Source organism: Heterocephalus glaber, unplaced genomic scaffold, assembly GCF_053883595.1.
Source record: "Heterocephalus glaber isolate CG9 unplaced genomic scaffold, H.glaber_assembly_v1.0 deba00001538, whole genome shotgun sequence".
Lineage (NCBI taxonomy): Eukaryota > Metazoa > Chordata > Mammalia > Rodentia > Bathyergidae > Heterocephalus > Heterocephalus glaber.
Genome location: NW_028258333.1, coordinates 19,843,056 through 19,869,787, shown reverse-complemented (window position 1 = coordinate 19,869,787; position 26,732 = coordinate 19,843,056). Strand labels below are relative to the sequence as shown.

The window sequence follows — 26,732 nt, the reverse complement described above, 5'->3', positions numbered from 1 at the left end:
GAGAAGACCAGTAAGAGAATCCCAATTCTCAGGCAGAGAGTCAGTTCCCTGATGCACGTCAACCTCTCTCAGACTCAGTGGCTTCATCTGCGAAATGGGTGGATCACGAGAACCCCAGGAGACTGGCGCCAGGTTTGAATGCAAGGAGGAAAAGGAAGCCAGCAGAACAGCTAGAATGTAGCAGGCTGGAGGGAGCTTCTGTCCCATCCCTGCTGCTCCCTTCTGAACAATCTGATGTAGTTCTCAACGGGTAATAACCCATCTCCTTTGTCTGGTATCATAATATATGATCACACTTAGGAATGTGTTCAACACAACCATTTTGTAAGACTCTCCACAGCAGGTTATACAGTGTTAACACGATTCCCAAAAGTTGTGCCGTGTGTGTGTGTGTGTGTGTGTGTGTGTGTGTGGTCCTGGAGAGCAAACTCAGGGCATCCTCCCATTTCGGCCTCCCAACTAGCAAGGATTACAGGCATGTGTCGCTGCACCCAGCTTTATTTCCACGAGTTTGGGAGTGAAAGCTTCCGTCTCATTTTCCTTCTTGTCTCGGCACATATCTAGAGGATCCGAGGCCCTCACATATGTACTGGATGTAGGCAGGATGAATGAACGGGGGACCAGTGACCTTATAGCACCCACCCATAATGGGAAGCTCTTCGGAGGGGTGGCTTTCTCAGCACCGGGCACCATGAAGCTGCGCCAGCAACCCCGAGCTGCTGTAAACCCTTGCAGGCGGGATCTGGTCTCTGTTTTGCCAGGAGAATAACACTGGGGGAGAAGTCGGAGAAGTTGTTCTCTCTGAGGTGTCCCTGACTCCAGGCTGGCTGTGTGTGGAGCCCACTGACAGGATACCTTCATCCTTGTGAGGATTTCTCAGCTTTTTTGATGGGAAGCGTGGAAGAGAATCAGAGCTCTGTGGCATTCGGCAGAGAACTGTTTTGCACCGCTGGGGTCCTTTCCTTGCAGCAGCAGGCAGTGGCTCCTGTCTCTTGTTAGTGGTTTCCTTGCACACACAGCTTCCGACACAGCACGTGCTGCGTGAGTGCTGAACTTGGGAATGACATCTGCCTTGTGGGAGGGAAATCGGCCTCTGCTATGTCCTCAAAGACTCCTTGTGCAGAGGAACTCAATTCTTATTTTCCCACACAGCGTCATCAACCATTCTTCTCTCAGTGTCTTTCTGTGGGGAGCACCTTGTGCAAGGATCTGGCGACATTTCATTTATCTCCGATCAGCACAACAGCCTAACACAGAGATGGGCAACAGAAACTGGCCAAAGCACCAGGATTGCGCTACGCAGCTATCTTGTTAGTTTAGCATCCTTCACAGTGTCCAGTGGATATTTTGGGTCTAATTATGTCACCAGGTCCTGGAGCCATCACACCACCGCCATGGTCTTGAAACCCTGAGCATCGCCAGGGCAAAAGTCTCCTGCCAAGCCAGGCTCCTCCTGCCAACTGGGGTCTCCCCAGATCAAAAGCACCAGCTGGGCTGGATGGCAGTTTCGCTCTGATTCAGGACTCTCTCTCAGAGCCTCAGCTCCAGGCACTCCATGGTGAGGGGGTAAGTATTCAGCTCAAACTTGTTAGCAAACAGGCTGGGAGAATCGATCAGCCACTTTAAGTCTCCATTTCCATAGATACAGATGCCGTGTACATAGTGGCTATGGCAGCCTCCATGTTTATCTTCCATGTCAATCCACTTTATGGCTTGAAGGTTTCCGGTCCAGGATGCATTGGGCATAGAACCAGGGACACCAGGAATCCTGTTGAGTGTCACCCAGAAATGCTCATCAGGAGAGTAAGTGTCCTTGGACCAGGAGAGTAAGTCCAGTGCTTGCTGGTCTTGAAGGACAAAGTCAGCAAATTCCCTGGTGAGGGCCACATAGGCAGTGCCAAAGTAGATGGTCATATTGTGAGGAGGAGGGGATTTTAACTGTGCTGTTCTCTGCACGTAGGAACTTCTGTTGTCTAATAATTCTTGATGGATGTACTTAGTCTGACCCATGGCGTGACCTGGGGGCAGCACCCCTGGGGTCAGATTCTTCCCTATAAACTCTTTCAGGTGCTGAATGATCTCCCTGTTGGTCTTCAGAGGAAAATCTTGCCCTCAGGTGTTGATGACGTACTTCCAGGGGACCCCGGAGGCCACCAGGTCTTTCATGCAGTTCAGGTTGACCTGGAGCCTGGAAATCTTGCCGTAGACCATGGGTTCCATCTTGGAAGCCAGAAAAGCATTGGGGAAGCAGCTCAGCAATTGCTCCACCTCGACTTTGAGCGTAGCTGTTGCCTTCTTGTCCGTGCGTACGCAGTAGACATTCTGGGTCATGTAAATTGCCCTGAAGAGCCTCTCAAAAGTGCCAAAGTCTTTGTGAATAGTCATTGTGAAGGCCAGAGGGAAGGCAGTTTCTTCTTCAGAGAGTGTTTCAGTTATGTAATGACTCTGGACCTTGTACTCGGAACAGGTAGATTCACTGAAGGTGGTTTTCAGTGCATTTTCTGTTAGGTGGAAAACCTCCCCCTTAAGCAGCTCAACGCAGGTTTCAGCTAAGAGCAAAGCATTAGTCAGGGCTGCTCTCAGAAATTCCTGTTCTCCTGTAACTTGCTGTTGTAAACAAATACAAAAATCAAGGCACTAAGCAGAGATACAATGAAAAGACAGTACTTCCAGGAGACCATGATGAGAACCAGGAAATGAGCACACCAGCTTCTGAGATACGATCAGTGTCCTGATGCCTTTAATTTACAGTTTCCCCTGGCGCCCACATGGTCCTGTGATGAATGCAGTTCTCATCAGCAGCTGACATCTCTGATCCTTGGTGTTTTTTTTCCCATTTCTCTTCCTCTTTCATTTATAGTTCAGTTGCATTTTCACTTTTCTTTGACAGTTTCTGAAGTAGCTTCTTTACATTTGCCACACCCAGTTAGTTCTCCCACTCTCTGGATCCCTAGAACTACACAGAACCACTCCCAGGTGCCAAGACGTCTCCTTACTTTGGCAGCAAAGTCCACAGTCAGTGAGGTGATCATTCTGCAAGTCAGAGCGCTGGGACCTCAAACCCTGCCTCTTCTCCCAGCTCAGCCAGCCAAGGATTGAGTCTGCTCTCAGCTTCCCATTAATCATTGCATTCGACTGAAAGGAATTGTTTGCTTAAACAGCACTGCCAAGTTAAAAGCTGTGGTCCCGAGCATGTGGTCCCACTGCCTGGAGAGATGTTCTGTCAATAAAAAGTATCATGCTTGAAAATAAATTGCTTAACCTCAAGAGTTGGTTTTTCAAAAAACTAAATAAAATTGATAAACCCTTACCCAGCCTTATTGAAAAAGGGAACGAAAAGGCTCAAATACATGCAGTTAAGAATGAAAAAGGTGGGCTGGGGATTTAGCTCAGTGGTTCCGCTGCCTGCCTACAAGTGGAAAGACCCGACTTCGATCCCCAGTACCAAAAAAAAAAAAAATGAATGAAAAAGGTGAAGTCACAATGGATCCAGCAGAAATCCAGAGGATCATCAATACCTACTTTGAGAATCTATACTCTAATAAAATGGAAAAAACAGAAGAAATGGACAGATTTCTAGATACATATTGTTGGTGGTCTCTCTAGAGGGAGACCTGAGACCCTGGAAAGCACCGACTTTTAAAGAAAGAAAAGGAGACAGCCTGGGGGATGAAGAGCAGCTTAATTTCTCTGGCACTATTCAACTATCACAAAGGAAGAAGTAAGGCTTTTATACATGTAGGAAAGCAGCTTAGTTATTTTGGCTATTGTCTTTCTGATTTTTACATGTGATGATAACCAGTGACTTTAAGTGACTCATAAAAGCTACAGCAAATTTACAAGTCCCCTGTTTCTGTTCACCAATCCCGAACATCAAAGAGCACACCGCAGCCCTCTTCTTATCAGATGGTACCAAGAGAGCAGGACGACTTCAGCTGAAATCAAGCCCACCGGCCCACCACAACATCATAGATGTGCATAGTGAGTTGTATCTCTCTCACCACCCATAGAGTCATTGGGTCATGGTCCTCTGATCCCGGGCAATGGTAAATAAGAAAACTAGGAAAACCTGTTTTTTTTCCCGTGAAACTTTTACAACATCTCTTAAAGTTTTCTGGCATTCTTTTAACAAACAGACTTGTGGAATTTCCCAGAAAAGACTTAATTTTCTCAGTTAACAAACTTCTCGTGATCAATTCTTACAACTAGATAGCTGAATTCTACAATTTCCCACACATATGAATTGCCAAAGTTGAATGAATAATATATAAAAATTCTAAACACCCCAACGACAATCAGTGAAATTGAACACATAATTTAAAATCTACCAACAAAGAAAAGCCCAATTCTATTTTTTTAAATTATTTTATTGGTAACTGCTGAATTCTAAAAAACATTTAGAGAATTATTGCCACTACTCTCTAAGCTTTTCAATGAAAGTGAAAGGGAAGCAATACTTCCAAATTCATTCCTAGAAGCAAGTATTACTTTGATTCCAAAACCAGGGAAAGACCCAACCAAAAATGAGAAATACAGGTCAATCTCCCTAGTGAACATAGATAAAAACTCCTCAATAAGATACTGGCAAACTATCCTGAATACAGAGGGTCATCAAGTAGATCATACACCATGACCAAGTCAAATTTATCCCAGGGATGCAAGGATGGTTCAACATATTTAAATCAATAAATGCAATGCACTATCAATAGAGCCAAGGACAAAAACCATAGATCATCTCAATAGATGCAGAAAAAGCATCCCATAAAATTCAACACCCGTTCATGATAAAAACCCTGCAGAAGATTGGAATAGATGAGCTTTATCTCAACTTGATAAAGCTATCTATGAAAAACCTACAGCCAACATCATACTAAATCATCAAAAACTGAAAACCTTCACACTAAAATCAGGAACAAGACAAGCATGTCCACTATCACCACTCCTGTTTAATACAGTTCTGGTAACACTCATCATAGCAATTAGAAAAGAGAAAAAATAAAAGGAATAAAGATAGGAAAGGAACAAGTTAAACTGTCATTATTTGATGATGATATGATACTTTACATGGAAGACCCATAAAACTCTGCCAAAAGACTTCTAGATTTAATTGACAGTTTCAATAGAGTACTTGGTAACAAGGTCAATACTCAAAAATCAATAGCTTTCTTGTACACAAATAATAGATTCACTGAAAGAAAAATTAGGGAAACAATCACTTTCACAATAGCATCCCCAAAAATAAAATATTTAGGAATCAATTTAACAAAGGAAGCAAAAGACCTCTACATTGACAACTATGACAGTCTGAAAAAAGAGGATATAACAAAATGGAAAGATATCCCCTGTTCCAGGGTAGGAAGAACCGATATAGTGAAAATATCCTTCCTAAGGAAGCTCCCCACTGCCATCCCAGGCTCCTAGGGCAGAGAAGGTGAGCCAGTCACAGCACCTAGAAGGAAGCTCCCCCACCACCATCCCAGGCTACTAGGGCAGAGAAGCTCAGCCCCTCCCAGCAACTGGAAGGAAGCTCCCCCAATGCCATCCCAGGCTCCTAGGACAGAGAAGTTGAGCTGGTCTCAGCACCTGGAAGGGAGCTCCCCTGCCACCATCCCAGGCTCCTAGGGCCAAGAAGGTGAGCCAGTCCCAGCACCCAGAAGGAAGATCCCTGCCTCCATCCCAGACTCCTAGGGCAGAGAAGCTGAGCAGGTCCCAGCACCTGGAAGGGAGCTCCCCCACTGCCATCCCAGCCTCCTAGGGCAGAGAAGGTGAGCTGTGCACATGCCAGAAGCACACCCTCCCCCGCCATGGAAATGAGAAGACACATAAACAAGTCTCAAAAAAAGACTTCCAGATCACCTACAGTAACCCCAAAGGGAAATGAGATGGAAAAATCTGATACTCAACCATCTGGACTCTCTGAACTGGAAACAAAAGAGAATCTGGGAAAAAATAAAATCAGAAATAATTACTCAGATAACAGCAAAGATTGTGCTCATAGTGCAAGACATGATTAATCAATCTAGAGAGGACACATATTAAAAAAATAGAGGATCTGAGGAACATGATGGAATCCCAAAGTAGGAAACAAATGGAATCCATAAAACAGATACAAACAGATTTCCAAGAGATTAAAAACTCCATCAAAAGTCTGTGCAGCAGAATGAACCAATGTGAGGATAGAATTTCACATATAGAAGATAAGATTGCAATTAGTGAGGAGGAAAAGAAAAAATGCTTTAAAATTGTAAGGGAACATGAGAAATCAATCCAGCAGCTGCTACACAATGCAAAGAAGAATAACAGAAGACCGATTGGAGTCAATGAAGAAACAGGAGAGAGTGCAGATGACATAAAAAATACTGTTCACAGAAGTGATGGCAGAAAACTTCCCAAGGAAGGGAAAAGAACTTGACATACAGATAAGGGAGGCATATAGGACTCCAACTAGCCTAGATCAAAAAAAGTCTACACATAGGCATATAATAATTAGGATTCCAGAAATCCAACAGAAGAATAAAATTCTACAAGCAATGAGAGAAAAGAAACAAATCACATACAAAGGAAAGCCCATCAGAATCAAAGTAGATTTCTCAATGCAAACCCTCAAGGCAAGAAGAGCTTGGAGTGATGTATTTCAAGTCCTAAAGGAAAACAGCCTCCAACCCAAATTAATGTACCCTGCAAAACTATCTTTCAAAATTGTTGGAGAAATAAGATACTTTGATGATAAAGAGCACCTCAGGAACTTCATGAATACCAAACCGGCACTCCAAAAAATTTTAGACAATACCCTAGGAAAAGACAATGAGGATCAGAACCCAAGGAAACCCAGCAGAATGAATCTATTGGGTGTGACAAATTAAATGCAAAGGGGGAGAATTCAACAAAAAGAAAAAGTCATGACAAGGCTTTGAAAACTTTTAACTTCATCTCCCTAATGAGTGTATAATTCAATCTTGTTATTGGACTGATTAGTATTTTTCTGATTCTAGAGTTGCACACCTTTCCTTATGCTATACTGGCTATTTCTCATCTTCTTTTGTCTACTTCTTAATTGGGTTCTCTATTAATGAGCTGTAAGAATTCTTTATATATTCTGGTCATAGGTTATATCATTGTAAATATGGTCTGTTTAAGGACTACTTTTCATTTTAATGATGTCATTTAAAGTTCTAAATTTTGATGGAATCTCATTTAGCAATTTTTACTCTTTTATACATCATGTTTTTTGTATCCTAGGTAGTTCTTGCCAACCCTGAATTCATAAACATTTTCCCTTATAATTTCTTCTTAAAGCTTTATACTTTTAGGCTTTCTTATTTAGGTTCATAGATCCCTTCAATTATTTTCATGTATGGAAAAAAAGGGTTGAGATTAATTTTTTATGTACAGATACCAGGTGTTCTAGTGCCCTTTGCTGAAAACACTATCTCTTCCTCAGCTCTTGAATTGAGTTTATATTCTATAAAATGTTAATGTTAAATAATCTTTCAAAACTCAGTGGACCATATATGTGTGGTTCTATTTCTAGATTCTCTGTTTTATTCAAATGATCTATATGTCTTTCCTTACACCAACACTGCCTTGATTACTGTAGCTTTAGAAGAAGTCTTAAAATTAGCTAATAAAACTCTTTCAACACTGTTTTTGTTTTTTTTTTTTAACTTTTCTAGGTCCTTTGTACACCTAAATAACTTTTAAATTTCAATATCCAATTCTTCATTTATAGAAAGTATACACAGACCTGAATTTTTATATATACCTTGTGTTTTCTAATCCTGCTAAATTCAAATACAAGTTCTAGGGGCTCCTAGAGATTTCTTAGTATTTTCTCTGTAGATGATCATTTCATCTACATATAAAGATTTTGCTTCTGCCATGCCAATCCTAGCCTAGTTGTGTCATTTTATTGCCAGGCTATTTTGGTGGGGACTAGGTTTCAAAGTTTAATCGACAGATAAAGAGTAAGCATATCTGCCCTTGTTCCCCACCTTAAGGAGAATGCATTGTATCTTCTCCATTCATATAAGGCATTCTCCCTGGAAGTATGGAGTACATGTCTTTAATCTATTGAGAAGGTTCTGTTCTACTTCTAGTCTCCTGATAGCTTTTACCATGAACAACTGTAGAATTTAGTCCAATACTTTTTCTCCAACTAGTGACAGGATCATATGGTTTTTTCCTTTCCTCTGTTAAAATGATGACTTTTGGGAGTGGATCTTCCAATGCTGAACCAACACTGCCATCCCTATAACAAAATCACTTTCTACATACTGTCACATCTGACTTCTTACAGTTTGTTTTGTTAAACAAATTTCTCTCTATATTCATACTTTTTTCTTCTGTTATCTTTATCCAGTTTTAGGATTAGCACAATGTTGAGTTCCCAAAATGAGGGGAGAAGCATTCCTTCTTTTTTCTGCTTTAATTGTTTGACATAATTTATCAGTTAAAATGTATACAAGTGTGCTGTTGTCATATAGGTGGGTTTTCAAGCTAGGAATATACTTTCCTTAATAGGTGCTATTCAAATTTTATATTTCCTCCAGAGTTAGTTTCATTAATTTGTCTTCCAAGTACTTCTTAGAAGTTGTCAAATTTATTTCAAAGCAGATTTTTGTAATATGCTTTCTATATCCTTTTAAATTCTGTAGAATCTGTGGCAATGTCTCCTAGGTCTTGATATTTTAATTTTAAAAATGCATAATTGATATTGTGTAACAGGAAGAAAAGGTCTAAAGTAGCTGGGGAATTGGGAGGGGTAGGGGAAAGGAAAAAAAGGAAAAGAAAAAATATGAGAAAAGGAAAAAATGGAAACAAAGTTTTTGCAAATAGGGAAGGGTGGATAGGGTGAAGGGAGGGCAAGGGAAGGGGAAAAAAATAAGAACCAAGATACTCAAGTAATGGTACAAGATCCCAATGATGAATGTAACTGTATTTTATACCTAAAATGTACCAATAAAGTTAATGGGGGGAAAAAAGAAGAACAAAAATATCCTTCCTAAACTTCTATACAGACTCAATGCAATCCCGATTGAAATCCCAAAAGTGTATTTCACAGAACTACAGAAAACAAACCAAAAATTCATCTGGAACCAGAAGAGACCTAGGATAGCAAAAGCAATTCTAGGCAACAGAGTCATGGCAGGGGGTATCACAATTTCCAATCTGAAACTATACTACAAAGCCATTATGATAAAAGCAGCATGGTACTGGCAAAGAAGCAGACCCAAGGATCAGTGGAACAGAGTAGAAGATGCAGAAACAACTCCAGACAGACTCAGCTACCTCATCTTTGACAAAGGAGCCAACCATCCTCTCTGGAGGAAAGATAGCCTATTTAATAAATGGTGTTCGAAAAACTGGATTTCAACTCGCCAAAGATTAAAACTAGACCCCTATCTTTCACCATGTACTAAACTAATATCAAAATGGATTAATGTTCTAAATATTAAAACAGGAATGCTAAACTTTCTGGAAGACAAGTTAGGTACAACTCTCGAAGACATTGGCATAGGAAAGGACTTTATGAATAAATCCTCAGTAGCACTGGATCTAGCACAAAAAATCAACAACTGGAATCTCATCTCATTAAAAAGCTTCTCCACTGCAGGAGAAACCACCAACAGAGCTAAGAAGACAACCAGAAATTTGGGAAAAAAATTTTACCAGCTGTTCCTCACACAAAGGTCTACTATCTTGAATATATAAAGAACTAAAAAAAAAAATCAGACCCCCCAAATTCAAAGACCTAATTCATAAATGGGCTTCTGAAATAAACAGACATTTCTCAGACAAAGAAGTAAAAGCATCAAATAAATATATGAAAAAATGTTCAACATCACTGGTCATTCGAGAGATGCAGATGAAAACAATGCTGAGATTTCACCTCACCCCAGAAAGAATAGCTGTTATCATGAAATTAACCAATAACAAGTGCTGGTGGGGTTGTGGGGAGAAAGCAACCCTTCTTCATTGTTGGTGGGAGTGCAGACTGGTTCAACCACTGTGGAAATCAGTATGGAGATAGCTCAAAGAACTAGGACTAGAGGTCCCATTTGACCCAGCTATTCCTCTACTGAGTATCTTCCCAAAAGAATTAAAAGAATCATACCACAGCGATATATGTCCACCTATGTTTATAGCGGCACAGTTTATAGCGGCTAAAGCTTGGAAGCAGCCCAAGTTCCCATCAACTGGAGACTGGATAAAGAAGATGTAGTTTTTTTATAAAATGGCATATACTCAGCCATAAAGAATGAGAAACTAGAGACATTTATAGCTAACTGGATGCACATTGAAGCCATACTCTTAAGTCAAATAAATAGGACACACATGTAAATACTGATTAGTTTCTCCAGTGTGAAAAACTAAAAGTGTGAATAAGAATCAAAATGTATAATTGATATTGTGAAAAAGGAAGAAAATGTTTAAAGCAATAGAGGAAGTGGGAGGGGAAGGTGAAAGGAAAGAAGGGAAATGAAAAATATAAGAAAATGAAAAACATGGAAACAACATCTGTATAAATACAGAAGGATCTAGGGGATGAAGGGAGAGCAGGGGAATGGGGAAAAAATAAGAACCAAGATACATCACGTAAAGGTACAAGATCCCCATGATGAATGTAACTATATTGTATACCTAAAATGTACCAATAAACTAAATGAAAAAAATGAATTAACACTTAATGTAGAGGTAAATCCTGACCTCTTGATTGTCCATAGGTAGAAGTTTCTTTGTCATGGATATCTTTAGCAATCTAGTAAAGCATAGCTGTATATAGGATAGAAGATTACAAAGAAACTACAGTCTATTGAAGAAGACATTCAGATCACACAGAAAATAACTTTTTGGAAAAATGCTGTACTCTTGTGTGTTCCCTTATATCCTTTGCTTGTCATTCCTCCTTGGTCCTTGGTTCTCTTACTGAAAAGTTGGTGCTGAAGCTGACTGTTTATCACCTTTTTTTGTTATTTACAACATGAATCTAAACTTTTCCCTAGCTTGCTTATATTTGCTTCCTACCCTAACTCTTCAAGTAACAAGTTCTACATGTTTGTGGGCTTTATATAGCAGTACTTTCTCTGACTTGTGCCAACTTCTCCACATAGTTTTCTCTGAGAAATCACAAAAATCAGCTCACATTCAAAACATATTTTTAAAGAATTTACTTGTATAAATCCCATTAATCTGTGGTTGGTTTATAACATATCAGTCATGGATACTTAAATATGCTCCTAAATGAGGCTTCCTAAATTTCTATTGCCATATTCTTCTACCAAGTCACTAGGAAAAAGAAAATCCATGGTATCTAAGCTATACCATCCAAAAAAAAATGCATGGTATCCTGCCTAGAAATGGTTGCTGACTAGTAGGTTGGCAGTGCCAAGTAAAATTTTGTAGGTAAATTCTCAGAGGTATTTCCCTAATGGCTTTCAGAGCCTTTAAAAACTTACCTGTTGATGGTGTCTGTCAGTGCCTCCCTCCCAGTTGGGCAGTGTTGGCCCCACAAATCAGAATTTCTATTTACTGAGAACAGAGCCTGGCAATCCCTCAACCACAAGTAATCTGAAAACATTTACCTGCCTAAACCGATCTTCCTCTTGACACACTAGCTGGGAGTTGCCAAACTTGGAAATATCTCAAAGTGTTTTGTTTCTGAAAACCATAATTAATCTACAATGATGAAAATCAACAAGATGTCCTCAAGCCATATTTTACTGTATTTTATTATGAGCAGCTTCTTGTGAGCAGTTTAATATCATAAAATCTAAAATAGATTAAATGAATTAATGGAAGCTGGTCGACTTGTGTCTATTTGATTTTGACCAGACACTTCTGGCTAATTACTAATTCTTGGTAAACTTGTCATGTTAAAATAAAGATATGTGGATTTATAAGGGCAGAGGCTTTTGGCTTTTTTTCTCCTCCAGCAGAATTATGCCTAAGCTTGCTGAGTATCATTGTACTTAGAAAAACTTACTGTTTACCTACCTTTGTCCTGAAATATGAAATAATATCCCTGAGTGATTTTTTTTTTACTGTTCTATGATCCGGTGCTAAGGGCTTAGTGAAAGAATATTGCATTAGTAAAATCAAGTTCTCATTAGTTGTTCTTGGTAAATTTTATTTTAGTAGCAAAAGCTTTCTTCTGCATTGCCTTCTCCTTTATGGTTTTGCATATGCGGTAGCCATGCCTGCAAAGCAAAGCAGAGAAATGAAATGAGTCTGGATAATTTTAACTCCTACCCCTAAAAGAATCAGCTATTTCCCTTCTCCTAAAAGTAATATAAAAGGGCTGGACTTGTCAGTTTTCCTGAGATTACCATTATCCATACTCACTGACTCACCAACTGGGGCCAGAAGAAGGATCTGCAAGAAACAGAGACTGGCTGCAGGAAAATAGCCAGAGGGCAGAGCAGGAGCCACGCACTGGGAGAGAGACCAAAGACAGCCATGCAAATCCCCTCACTTCTGAGGGCTTCAGAGCCCCTCCAAAATAAAGTGGTGATGGATGTAAACATTTGATACCTATTATTTTCCTCTTCTTTCTGTAAAGGAAGAAAATTAACAATAACCTTTTTCCATTTGAACTTTGTTTTATGGTTCACAATTATCTTAGAGCCATGAGTCCTTGTCTGTTTGACTTAACTAATCAAATTGTGATGAAATCTCCAGAGATGCTTATGTGTCCAGATTAAAAACATTAAAATTGTCATTATTCTCCAGTATTACTTTCATTTTATTAAAAACAAAGGGACCTTTTTTATCCAAAAAGGTAGGGAAGGACACAATCTAGGAACAAAGAATAATTAAGTTTAGTTTGCTGACATGTAAACTAAATGCCAAAGTGCTGAGTTTATCCTTGTTCTTCCAATGTAATCAATTGTTCATGGCTGTGACAAAACCTAAACAACTTAAAAAGAGCTTTATTTTGGCTCACAGTTTCAGATGTCTCAGTTTATGTTTGGCTGCCTTCATTGTTTCTGGACATATAGACAGGACATCATGGCAGGTAGCATATATTGGAGAAAAGCTGTGCACCTTATGGCAGCCAGGAAGCTGAGAGGAAGAGGAAGGCATCCCAATACACTCTTTAAAGGGATGTCCTCAATGACCTTCCGTAGGCCCCAACTGCCTCAGGGTGGCAACCAAGCCTCTAACATATGACACTGAGGGGATCACTCCAAATTCAAACTATCACACTCTAATTCCTCTTCACTTCCTTGTCTTATTGAAATAGTGATTGCACCATCCCTTCAAGTCCTAGATTTCTGTATTCAAAGTATCTCATGTGGAGAATTTCCTCTTTCTCATCCTTCACTGATTTGGCCCTAAACCTGACATAATATTCTAGCTATACAGACTTCATATTAATTTAGTTTCTTTGCTTGAAAAGGAAATCTTGCCCCTGACTAGCATGATTGTTCATGGCAGTTTGGCTGATTCAATACAAGTTTATGCCTTATTTTGTTGTTGATTGAAATGTTATGTTTATTTTCACTTTTTAAAGCATGTATTTCCAATTCTCTTGAATTTCATATTTTCTTCATCAACCCTTAGTATCATCTGAGGTTTTTTTCTTTTTGTTTTGTTTTGTTTTGTTTCTCTCTTGAGATAGGGTCTTGCTACCAGCTCAGGTTGGTCTTGAACTCCTAGGTTCAAGTGATCCTCCTGCCTCAGCCTTTTGAGCTGCTGGGACTACAAGTATGCTATTACTACCAATTTACCTGATTTTCTAATTATAGCCATAATAGTGGGTATGAATGTTATCCCACTGTGGTTTTGACTTGCATTTCTAAATGAATAATGATATATAACACCATTTTGTGTGCTTATTGGCCATTTGTATATCTTCCATAGAAAAATGTCTTCAGATCATTTGACAATTTTAAAATCAGATTATTCAGTTTAACATTTTATTTCCTTTTTTATTTTGACACACTGCTGTGAAACAAACCCAGGGTCTTGTACAAATGAAACAAGCTTTCTGCCACTGAGCTACACAGTGTAAGGCTTTTATTCCACTGCAATTAACAGTAGCAACTACTTTCAATTTCTGATGTGCATTTTGGATTATAGATTTTATGGCAACCTTACCTAGGCAAGGAACATCTAGGATGGGTAGACAAATTTAAGAATAAATACTAATAGCTATGGTGTCATTTTCATGATTTAGAGGCCTTCAGAATTGCTAAATAAGCTGACAAGGTATATGTAATTAATTTTCCTTATCAAAGCTGAGCTCTCAGCACATTTCTATTAAAGTTTAGTTCCTGATTCCTTATGTATAAAGTTCCTGATTCAAAATTCAGTTCAAACTCAATGATTATACTTTAATATAAATTTATTCCAATCTGGAGACCCTTGAAGCTGGACTTTTCTTCCTGAGTAAAGCACAAACACATTACCACAGCTCCAATAACCAGCTATGCCTTGGGATTCATGATATTTAGTGTACAGCTCAGCAAGCAATAGGCTTTATTCCTGGAAAGAAAGAAAAAAAAAACTCAAAAAATGGAAAGCATTTCATTCTATTTTTTTCCAAAGTGTGCAAAAATTAAAATGCAAATTTTTCTTTGGGAAGGAGGAGATAGAAGTATCATTTGTTTTCAATACTAAGGCCTTTAAGACCACAAGCAGAAAGGCAAAGATTAAAATAACACAGTCTTTTATCTGTCTGTGCATTTCCATCTTTGAGAAGCCAGCAGAGTCTGGCTGAGTATTTTGAAAACCCGATTATTATTATACCTTGCATGTGGTAGAAGCTCACTATTCACTCAGACAAATTAGGCTCTTGCTCACAGTACACTTTTGTTTAATGCAAGTCCAGTCTTATTTACAATATTTCCCTATCCTGAGCACTTTTAAACAAGGACCCTGAAGTTGCTATTCTAGTGAATGTCTTAGCTTTTTATAAGATGCTACTTCAAGTCATCAGCCTCTAACAGACCACTAAGAAAAATAGATACTTACTCTGGAATCTTGAAAGAATTTAATGCTAATCTGGGAATCAGAAAGCCTTGATTCTATCCCAGTTTGTTCATGTCTAGCCGGGTAAATTTGGTAACATCAAAGTTGCAAGATGCAAAGCCATTAGCAAGACTAGCACAGGGTGGTGCACTTGGGCTCTGCCACTTATTTATGTGTTACCTCTGACCTGTTACTTAACCTCTCTGTGCCTCAGTTTCCTCATCTGTAAAATGAGAGTGATAGTAGTCTTTATCTCATAAAGTTATACGAGACATGGAGTTCTTAGGCATGAGGCATGTGGAGCAGACCCTGGCACAAAAATAAGAGCAAATGCCCAGCATCAAATACCCAAATCTTTCAAGGAATCTTTTCGACATTGGCCCTCCTTGTTGTCTCCTGTCCTGCTTGGTAGATGGGTATCCTTCTCTTGGGCTTTGCTTGCCCTGAAATCATACTATTTAGCAATTACACAATGTTTTCCAAATATGACTGAGGTGAACATGAGCTTTGGGAGCCAGAAACAGAATGTTATGCTTTGGATTTGGAGTGTTCCCCCAAAGGCTTGGATATTGAAGCCTTGTCCCCCAGTACAGCAATGTTGAGAGGTGGAGCTTTTGAAAAGTGATTGGTTTATGAGTGATCTCAATCAATGGACTGATGATTTTATGGGTTTGTAGGTAATGACATCATTGGAAGGTGGTAGAAAGTTTAGAGGGTGGGGCCTAGTCAGAGGAAGTAGCCCCCCACATACTTCCTGGCTGCGATGAGGTGAGCAGCTTTGTTCTGCCATGTACTATCTGTCTTGGTGATCTGCTTCACAACAGGCCCAGAAAAAGAGGAGCCCAGTGAACATGTACTGAATCCCCCAACACCATGAGCCAAAACAAGTCTTTCCTTCTTTAAATTGATTTTCTCAGGTATTTTGTCACAGTGATGGAAAGCTGACTAACATATTGATATTCTTAGTAACTAAGCCAATGATTGGCACATGGTAGATACTGAATCAATATGTTTGAATACATGAATGAATATGTGACATAAAAAGCTTGGACTAGATAATTCACTGTCAGTCAGAGTAGCCACACTAGGGTAAATCAAATGGCTGGGATTGTGCCCCAGTGCATTCATTTCAGATACCCACAGACATGGCCACAACTTAAAGAAGAGCTATATTCTGTATGAAGTTCTTTCTGTAGCAGTGACCTGCAGCAAAAGGCTTTTTAAATTAGAAAAAAAAATCTACAAACACTTTTCTTCAAAAAACAAAAGACTCTTGAGGAATCAAAATCACAGGCTAGCAGATAAAAGCAAACCAGCTCCCCCTGAGGTAGTCTAGAAGGCAGAACCCTGTGGTTTGACACTCTTTCTCCTCATTAAATTTTACAAGGGAGACCTCTCTGTGAAATATTTACAAATCAATAAGTAGGGATTTTTATTACTATGCTTAGCACAGTCAAGGGGTTTTTGAAAAGGACATCTCAGCCACAGTGAGTAGGGGTGATTAGACAGGAGCCCCAGCAGTTACCATCAGGTCTCCATGGCAACTTTACCTGCTATCTCACTGCTCTTCAGTCCTGCCTCCACTGTTGCCTACTGATCAATAAGGATTTAACTTGAAAAAGGGAGCCAATGGCTTACAAAACATTTGAAAACCACTATCCTAGAGAGATGGAACAACACTTGAAAATTGTCATCAGGAAACTCACAAAGATACCCATGATCTAGATATTTCTTCACATGAGACACTCTGCGTTTAATGGAGAAATCTTGTGATACAATGAAAAGTCTAGGAATCAGAATTTCTGACTTCTATCTCTAGCTTTATCCTGGATATATATACATATATATACACACACACATATATATGTATATATATATATGTGTGTGTGTGTGTATGTGTGTATATATATATATATATATATATATATATATATATATATATGTCTCTTGCTTCCCAGAGGCAGTACGAGGCACACCTGAATAAAGTAATAGATAGGAAAGGACTGGTGTTAGTTCAAGTCCTCTAAAATATAGTCACCCAGATAGGATTTAACCCATTAGAATAGGGGAGTATGCTTACAAGGACAAAAAGGAAGGGGACTGGAAGAGATGTGGAAAATCCTGAGACTGGATGTGGGTCTGAGCTGTGGGAAAGAAGGAGGGATGGATAGGAAGAGTCTCAAAGTGCAATTCAGTTCTAAGAAAAGTTTTAGCCAGCTGCAGTGAGTCAGTCCTTCAGTCAAAGTCACTCACCCCAGTAGTCCTGCATCTTGCCGGAATGGGCTGCTTTATCAATCCTGATGTGTACAGTCAGTGGCTGGACACAACCGGTGGAAAAGTGTGGCCCTGATGAGGAGCCAGAGGGGCACAGCTGGATCTTCTATCAATCATACTTCTGCTGCAGGGGTGAGAGGACAAACATATGCGACAACAAACTTTCCTGTTATTTTGTCCTAAGACATATTATATTCTCAAGTGATAATTCCTGAAAATTAGACTATAAAGTGATAAAATTTAAAAGCTAAAGACCAAAACAAACCCATAAAAAAGAATCATAAAGTTTTTCATAAACTGCTATGGCTTGGATCTTAAATGTTCCCCCAAAGGCTTGGCCCCCAGCTGCAAGCACTATTAGGAATTGAAGAAATCTTTCATGAAGTATGCCCTATTGGAAGCAGTTCAGTCACTGGGGGCATGCCCAGGATTCTTCCAATCTCTTTCTTTGCTTCCTGGTTGCCATAAGTTGTGAGCAGCTTTACTTCACTACATGCTCCCCACCATGATGGTGTCTTACCACAGGACCAAAAGCAATTAAATCAACTTACCATGGACTAAAACATCTGAAATCATGAGCCAAAATAAGCCCTTCCTCCTTTAGGTTGTCTATCTCAAGTATTTTGTCACAATGACAAAAAAATGGGGGAGACATTGCAAAGTGGGCTCTTCACAAAGTGGGCAACAGGCTTCATGCCTCTTGACTTAGCTACATCAAGCTATTTCTTGAGTAATTTCTGAGGCTCAACTATGATCTGAGAAAATAAGTTTCCTAAAGAGAGACTATCAGGGGACAGTCATTTCCCATTCTATCATTGATGCTCCATCAATGCTTCCATGAAATTCCCACTCTATTTTCTTCCAGCTCTAATGATAGGGACATTTTTATATTGAAGAACCAGTGAATAATAACATTAGTAGATAAAAGCAAAAATAATTTGAGTGGTACAACTGGAATGATCAAACCTATTATTATTAATTAGCACATTCATTAAAGCTTTGTTTGTCCAGAAAATCAACCAGCAAACATCCAGGAGAAAACTGATGACTAAAGATAGTAACAGACAAGTCAGTTTTCATAGAACAGAAAGGTCTTTGGGTAACCCAATATGGTAAAGAAGACCAGGTGATGGGGAACTTTCAACAGAGTTTCTGAAAGATCCAGGTGAGCCAATGAGGGTACTGAACTTCAGAGATGGGGTGGCCAGTGTGACTAAGAAGGACATGACAAGGGAAGAGAAAGGTTCAGAAGACATATTTTGTATGGTGTGTAACCTAACAGAAGGATCTCTTAAGGCTTTTTGAAGGTTAATTAGAAGCATGAGCTCACACATGGAGCAAGCTTTGGGTGCCCAGAGCACCCAAGAGTGTTTTCTCTGCCTTTGATTATGGGCAGGAACTTAGGAATCAAAGACCAGGAATTAATTATCCCCTTGAAGGCAGGTTCCTGGGTCCCTCTCCAACTCTTTAGTATTTTCCCTCAAGTCAAGATGAGTTGGCAGGAAAACTGAGATGAATTAATTCCAAATAAAGAATTATTTTTTCCTATCACTCATATGTAGCACATTCTGTTTTATAAACAAGTTTAGGAAAATTGGAATGGATGCCTCTTGCAGATCTAAGAAAAATACAGTGAAACTCAAGTACTGTTTTAAATGAAGAAGCAATTTTTGTGGAATGTCAGGTTATCTGTGGCAGTATCTTTGCTGCATGAAACAAATGGTGAGATGAGGATAGACAAATTAAATCAGTCATTCATAATTTCAGTCATGCTCAATATTGCCTGTTTTGCCTATTGCTTCTTTGGGGATTTTTGTTCACCAAGGTGTAAATGCAATAGTAGATTGATAGCTCTGAAGTGGGATTATAATATTTCTCAGGTCTTTTTGCATTAGCTCTTCCAGGGTACCCACTTAAAACAATGCCACTTGAGCAATATCCAGTGTATATACATTGAAGAGTATTAGTTTATTGCCTTTGGTCTGAACTAAAATATATGCTGTATGCACACTGTTGAAAGAAGAAGCAGAACTAGTACAGAGTTTTTGCCCTTTTGGAACTGCAGCCCACATAACACAACATGCACACACATGCAATCCAGTCAAACATCTCATAATACCTTTACTACATATAACACACTCTAATATTTTCTGCTTTTTTAATGCTTGTCTTGGCTGTAAAATTGATTTCTTCATCCAATGTGTCATGACCTATCATTTGAAACACAATATTCTAAGAGACTGTAAATTGGATATCTGGATTAGGGTTTATGTTTTAACATTGATTTTTTTTCTATGAGACACCACTCAGCAAACACTTTCTGAATGTACAGTAGTTATCTCTGCTACAAAATAAGAAGTATTTAAACAATCCCAGAATTAAGACCTATTCAGTCTATTCAGTTAAAGAAGCCAACACAATAATTTAAGAGGTAGAGAAGTAGTTCCTGCTTGATTATGCTGTTCAAATCTCCCAAAATAGTGAATGTTCGAAATGTATGCCTTCAATATGCTCAGGAATTAATAAAATGATTAGGAAGCACTTTAATAAAATGAGTAAGAATCATTTTTAAAAGGATGCAAGAAATAGGGCCAGGGATTAAGCTCAGTGGTTCTAGCGCCTGCCTCGCAAGGGCAAGGTCCCAAGTTCAATCCCCAGTCATTAAAAAAAAAAAAAGGATGCAAGAAATGAGATCAAAGTCAGTTTTTTAAAGTATTATTACTATTATTGCTAATATTTTTTAAATAAAACTCAATCACTGGAAAAATTTACAATTTCTTTGACTTTTTTTAAAAAAGTAATTTATATTAAGTAATTTACACTCGACATTGTTTTACACTTGGAAGGGACTGTCTGTAGTAGGGATTTAATAAAGAACAAGAGATCTGGTTATTTGTATGTAGATTTTGCTACATTTATAAGAAATTGTTTTAGAGGACGCTCCCCACCTCCATCCCAGGCTCCTAGGGCAGAGAAGCTCAGCTGGTACCAGCACCCAGAAGGAAGCTGCCCCAATGCCATCCCAGGCTCCTAGGGCAGAGAAGCTGAGCAGGTCCCAGCACCTGGAAGGGAGCTCCCCCACTGCCATCCCAGCCTCCTAGGGCAGAGAAGGTGAGCTGTGCACATGCCAGAAGCACACCCTCCCCACCATGGAAATGAGAAGACATGTAAACAAGTCTCAAGAACAGAATTCCAGATCACCTACAGTAACCCCAAAGGGAAACGAGATGGAACAATCTGATACTCAACCACCTGGACTCTCTGAACTGGCAACAAAAGACAATCTGGAAAAAAATGAAATCAGAAATAATTATTCAGATAACAGCAAAGATTGTGCTCATAGTGCAAGACATGACTAATCAATCTAGAGAGGACACAGATTAAAAAAATAGAGGATCTGAGGAATATGATGGAATCCCAACATAGGAAACAAATGGAATCCATAAAACAGATGCAAACAGATTACCAAGAGATCAACAACTCCATCAAAAGTCTGTGCAGCAGAATGAACCAATGTGAGGATAGAATTTCACATATAGAAGATAAGATTGCAATTAGTGAGGAGGAAAAGAAAAAATGCTTTAAAATTGTAAGGGAACATGAGAAATCAATCCAGCAGCTGCTAGACAATGCAAAGAAGAATAACATAAGACTGATTGGAGTCAATGGAGAAACAGGAGAGAGTGCAGATGACATAAAAAAAACTGTTCACAGAAGTGATGGCAGAAAACTTCCCAAGCAGGGGAAAAGAACTTGACATACAGATAAGTGAGACATACAGGACTCCAGCTAGCCTTAATCAAAAAAAAATCTACACATAGGCATATAATAGTTAGGATTCCAGAAATCCAACAGAAGAACAAAATTCTACAAGCAATGAGAGAAAAGAAACAAATCACATACAAAGGAAAGCCCATCAGAATCACAGCAGACTTCTCAATGCAAACCCTCAAGGCAAGAAGAGCTTGGAGTGATGCATTTCAAGTCCTAAAGGAAAACAGCCTCCAACCCAAATTAATGTACCCTGCAAAACTATCTTTCAAAATTGATGGAAAAATAAGACACTTTGATGACAAAGAGCACCTCAGGAACTTCATGAATTCTAAACCGGCATTCCAAAAACTTTTAGACAATACCCTAGGAAAAGACAATGAGGATCACAACCCCAGGAAACTCAGCAGAATGAATCCATTGGGCATGACAAATTAAATGCAAAGGGGGAGAATCCAACAAAAAGAAAAAGTCATGACAAGGCTTGTAAAACTTTTAACTTCATCTCCCTAATGAGTGTATAATTCAATCTTATTATTGTGCTGATTAGTATTTTTCTGATTCTAGAGTTGCACAGCATTCCTTATGCTATACTGGCTATTTATCATCTTCTTATGTCTGCATTTTAATTGGGTTGTCTATTAATGAGCTCTAAGAATTCTTTATATATTCTGGTCATAGGTTATATGCATTGTAAATATGGTCTGTTTAAGGACTACTTTTCATTTTAATGATGTCATTTCAAGTTCTAAATTTTGATGGAATCCCATTTATCAAATTTTTTCTTTTATACATCATGTTTTTTGTATCCCAGGTAGTTCTTGCCTACCCTGAATTCATACATATTGTCCCTTATAATTTCTTCTTAAAGTTTTATACTTTTAGGCTTTCTTATTTAGGTTCATAGATCCCTTCAGTTATTTTCATGTATGGAAAAAAGGGTTGAGGTTAATTTTTTTATATACGGATACCAGGTGTTCTAGTGCCCTTTGCTGAAAACACTATCTCTTCCTCGGCTCTTGAATTGAGTTTATATTCTATAAAATGTTAATGTTAAATAATCTTTCAAAACTCAGTGGACCATATATGTGTGGTTCTATTTCTAGATTCTCTGTTTTATTCCAATGATCTATATGTCTTTCCTTACACCAACACTGCCTTGATTACTGTAGCTTTAGAAGAAGTCTTAAAATTAAGTACTGAACTTCTTCCAACACTGTTTTTGTTTTTAACTTTTCTAGGTCCTTTGTACTCCTACATAACTTTTAAATTTCAATATCCAATTCTTCATTTATAGCAAGTATACACAGACCTGAATATTTATATATACCTTGTGTTTTCTAATCCTGCTAAATTCAAGTACAAATTCTAGGGGCTCCTAGAGATTTCTTAGTATTTTCTCTGTAGATGATCATTTCATCTATATATAAAGATTTTGCTTCTGCCATGCCAATCCTAGCCTAGTTGTATCATTTTATTGCCAGACTATTTTGGTGGGGCCTAGGTTTCAAAGTTTAATGGACAGATAAAGAGTAAGCATATCTGCCCTTGTTCCCCACCTTAAGGAGAAAGCATTCTATCTTCTCCATTCATATAATGTGTTCTCACTGGGAGTATGGAGTACATGTCCTTAATCTGTTGAGAAGGTTCTGTTGTACTTCTAGGCTCCTGATAGCTTTTACCATGAACAGCTGTGGAATTTAGTCCAATACTTTTTCTCCAACTAGTGACAGGATCATATGGCTTTTTCCTTTCCTCTGTTAAAATGATGACTTTTGGGGGTGGATCTTCCAATGCTGAACCAACACTTCCATCACTATAACAAAACCACTTTCTACATCCTGCCAGATCTGACTTCTTACAGTTTGTTTTGTTAAACAAATTTCTATCTATGTTCATACTTTTTTCTTCTATTATCCTTATCCAGTTTTATGATTAGCACAACGTTGAGTTCCTAAAGTGAGGGGAGAAGTGTTCCTTTTTTTTCTGCTTTAATTGTTTGATATAATTTATCAGTTAAAATATATATGAGCCTGTTGTTGTCATATAGGTATGTTTTCAAGCTAGGAATATACTTTCTTTAATAGGTGCTATTCAAATTTTATATTTCCTCCAGAGTTAGTTTCATTAATTTGTCTTCCAAGGTACTTCTTAGAAGTTGTCAAATTTACTTCAAAACAGATTTTTGAAATATGCTCTCTATATCCTTTTAAATTCTGTAAAATCTGTGGTAATGTCTCCTAGATCTTGATATTGTAATTTAAAAATGCATAATTGATATTGTGAAACAGGAAGAAAAGGTCTAAAGGAGCAGGGGAAGTGGGAGGGGTAGGGGAAGGGAAAGAAGTGAAAAGAAAGAATATGAGAAAAAGATAAAAATGGAAACAAAGTCTTTGCAAATTGGGAAGGGTGGAGAGGGTGAAGGGAAGGCAAGGGAAGGGGGGGGAAAAAAAAGAACCAAGGTACTCGTGTAATGGTTCAAGATCCCAATAATGAATGTAACTGTATTTTATACCTAAAATGTACCAATAAACTTAATGGGAAAAAAAGGAGATATCAGACAGTTCCTACAATTAAATGACAATGACAAAACAACATATCAGAATCAATGGGACACAATGAAAGCCTTACGAGGGAAATTCATAGCAGTGAATACTCATATTAGGGAAACTGAGTGAGCACAATTAAACAACCTGATGCTGAACTTCAAGCTTCTAGAAAAAGAAGAGCATGACAAACCCAAAGCTCATACAAGGGAGGAAATTATAAAGATCAGAGGAGAAATCAATGCAATGAAGACTAACAGAATGATACAAAAAAATCAATGAAGCCAAGAGTTGGTTCTTCAAAAGAATATATAAAATTGACAAACACTTATCTATCAGAAAAAGGAAGAGAAAAAGGAAAGAAAAGGCCCAAATCTATGCAATTAGGAATGAAAAGGATGAAATTAAAACAGACTCAGCAGAAACCCAGAGGATCGTGAATACCTACTTTGAGAAGCTATACACTAGTTCTTTGAGGTGTCTCCATACTGATTTCCACAGTGGTTGCACCAGTCTGCACTCCCACCAGCAGTGGAGCAGGGTTCCTTTCTCTCCACACCCCCGCCAGCATTTGTTATTGGTTGATTTCTTGATAGCAGCCATTCTTTCTGGGGTGAGGTGGAATCTCAGTGTTGTTTTCATCTTCATCTCTCAAATGACCAGTGATGTTGAACATTTTTTCATATATTTATTTTCTATTTTTACTTCTTTGAGAAATATCTGTTCATTTCAGATGCCCATTTTTGAATTGGGTCTTTCAACTTGGGGGGGTCTGATTTTTTTCAATTCTTTATATATTCTAGATAGTAGACCTTTGTCTGAGGTACAGCTGCTAAAAATTTCTTCCCATATTGTAGGTTGTCTCTGAGCTCTGTTGGTAGTTTCTCTTGCAGTGCAGAAGCTTTTTAGTAAGATGAGATCCCAGTTGTTGATTCTTTGTGTTAGCTCCCGTGCTACTGAAGTTTTGTTCATTAAGTCTTTTCCTATGCCAATGTCATTGAGAGTTCTACCTAACTTATTTGACCCAGCTATTCCCCTACTGGGTATCTTCCCCAAAGAATTAAAAGAATCACACCACAGCAATATATGTGCACCTATGTTTATAGTGGCACAATTTGTAATAGCTAAGTTTTGGAAACAGCCCAAGTGCCCATCAACTGGAAACTGGATAAAGAAGATGTGTTTTTTTTATACAATGGAGTACTACTCAGCCATAAAGAATGAGAAACTAGAGTCATTTATAGCTAAATGGGTGCATATTGAGGCCATACTCTTAAGTGAAATAAATAGGACACACATGTGTAAATACCAATAGTATCTCTAGTGTGAGAAACTAAAAGTGTAAATAAGGATGAAAGTGATTAAAATGAATAATTGATAATTTGAAATGGGGAATGGTCCAAAGGGGTAGGGGTGGCAGGAAGGGAAGAGGAAAGGGGAGAAAGGAAAGGAAAAATTATGAGAAAGAAAAAAAAATGGAAAGAAAGTCTATGTAAATAGGGAACGGTGGTGGGGGTGAAGGATGCATAGGTAATGGGGGAAAAAATAAGAACTAAGAAACATCATGTTCAGGTACAAACACCCAATGATAAATGCAAATGTATTGTATACCTAAAATGTACCAATTAATATATAAATAAAAAAAGAAGCTATACACGAATAAGATGGAAAACACAGAAGAAATGGATAGATTCTTGGATATGTATGAAACCAAAGTTGAACGAAGAAGACCTAAAAGTTCTAAACAACCCAATATCAATCAATGAAATTGAAAATGCAATTAAAAACTTACCAGCTAAGAAAACCCCGGGTCCTGATGGCTTCACTGCTGAATTCTACAAGACATTTAGAGAGGAACTACTGATACTACTGTTTAAACTCTTCAATGAAATGGAAAGGGAAACAATACTCCCAAATTCATTCCTGGAAGCAAGCATCACCTTGATCCCCAAAGCAGAGAAAGACCCAACTGAAAAAGAGAACTATAGGCCAATCTCACTAATGAACATAGATGCAAAAAACCCTTAATAAGATACTGGCAAATGGAATGCAGAAGATCATCAAGAAGATCATACACCCTGATCAAGTGGGATTCATCCCAGGGATGCAGGGATGGTTCAACATACCCAAATCAATAAATGTAATACACTATATCAATAGAGCCAAGGACAAAAACCATATGATCATCTCAATAGATTCAGGAAAAGCATTTGACAAAATCCAACATACATTTATGATAAAAACCCTACAAAAAATTGGAATAGATGGTCTATACCTCAAACTGGTAAAAGCCATCTATGAAAAACCAACAGCCAGTATCATACTAAATGGTCAGAAACCGAAATCCTTCACACTAAAATGAGGAACAAGACAAGGATGTCCACTATCACCACTCTTGTTCAACATAGTTTTGGAAACAGCCACAGCAATTAGACAAGAGAAAGAAATAAAAGGAATAAAGATAGGAAATGAAGAAGTCAAATTGTCATTATTTGCAGATGACATGATACTCTATATAGAAGATCCCAAAAGTTCCACCAAAAGTCTTCTAGACTTAATAACCAAATTCAGTAAAGTATCTGGATACAAGGTCAACACACAAAAATCAATAACTTTCCTCTACATGAACAACAGACTCATTGAGAGATAAATAGGGCAAATAATTCCTTTCACAATAGCATCCAAGAAACTGAAATACCTAGGAATCAACCTAATGAAACAAATCAAAGACTTCATCTCTGAAAACAATAGTACCCTAAAAAGAGAGATTGAAGATGATATCAGAAAATGGAAAGATATCCCTTGCTCCTGGGTAGGAAGGATCAACATAGTGAAGATGGCCATACTTCCAAAACTGCTATGCAGATTCAATGCAATCCCAGTTGAAATTCCAGTAGCATACTTCATGGACATTGAGAAAACAATCCAAAAATTCATTTGGAACAAGAAGAGACCCAGAATATCAAAAGCAATTCTAGGCAACAGAGACATGGCAGGGGGTATCACAACCCCCAACTTGAAACTATACTACAAAGCTACTGTGATAAAAACAGCATGGTACTGGCAAAGAAACAGACTTGAGGACCAGTGGAACAGATTAGAAGATGCAGAAACAACTCAAGACACACTCAGCCACCTCATCTTCAACAAAGGAGCCAAACACTCTCA

The 26,732-nt window shown here is 38.3% G+C and overlaps 2 long non-coding RNA genes and 1 pseudogene across 2 annotated transcripts in view; 1 reads left to right on the top strand and 2 right to left on the bottom strand.

The window, feature by feature from the left end:
- Positions 1-26,732, top strand: part of LOC110350075 (uncharacterized) — a 55,279-nt gene that overhangs the window by 10,405 nt on the left and 18,142 nt on the right. The window lies entirely within an intron of this gene.
- LOC101724068 (N-acetyllactosaminide beta-1,6-N-acetylglucosaminyl-transferase-like) lies at positions 838-3,320 on the bottom strand (annotated as a pseudogene).
- Positions 11,874-17,675, bottom strand: LOC147824495 (uncharacterized). The gene is made up of 3 exons (XR_015442306.1): positions 17,227-17,675; positions 12,351-12,551; positions 11,874-12,197 (listed from the first exon to the last, which is right to left on the bottom strand). It is a non-coding gene; the product is annotated as an uncharacterized LOC147824495 (long non-coding RNA).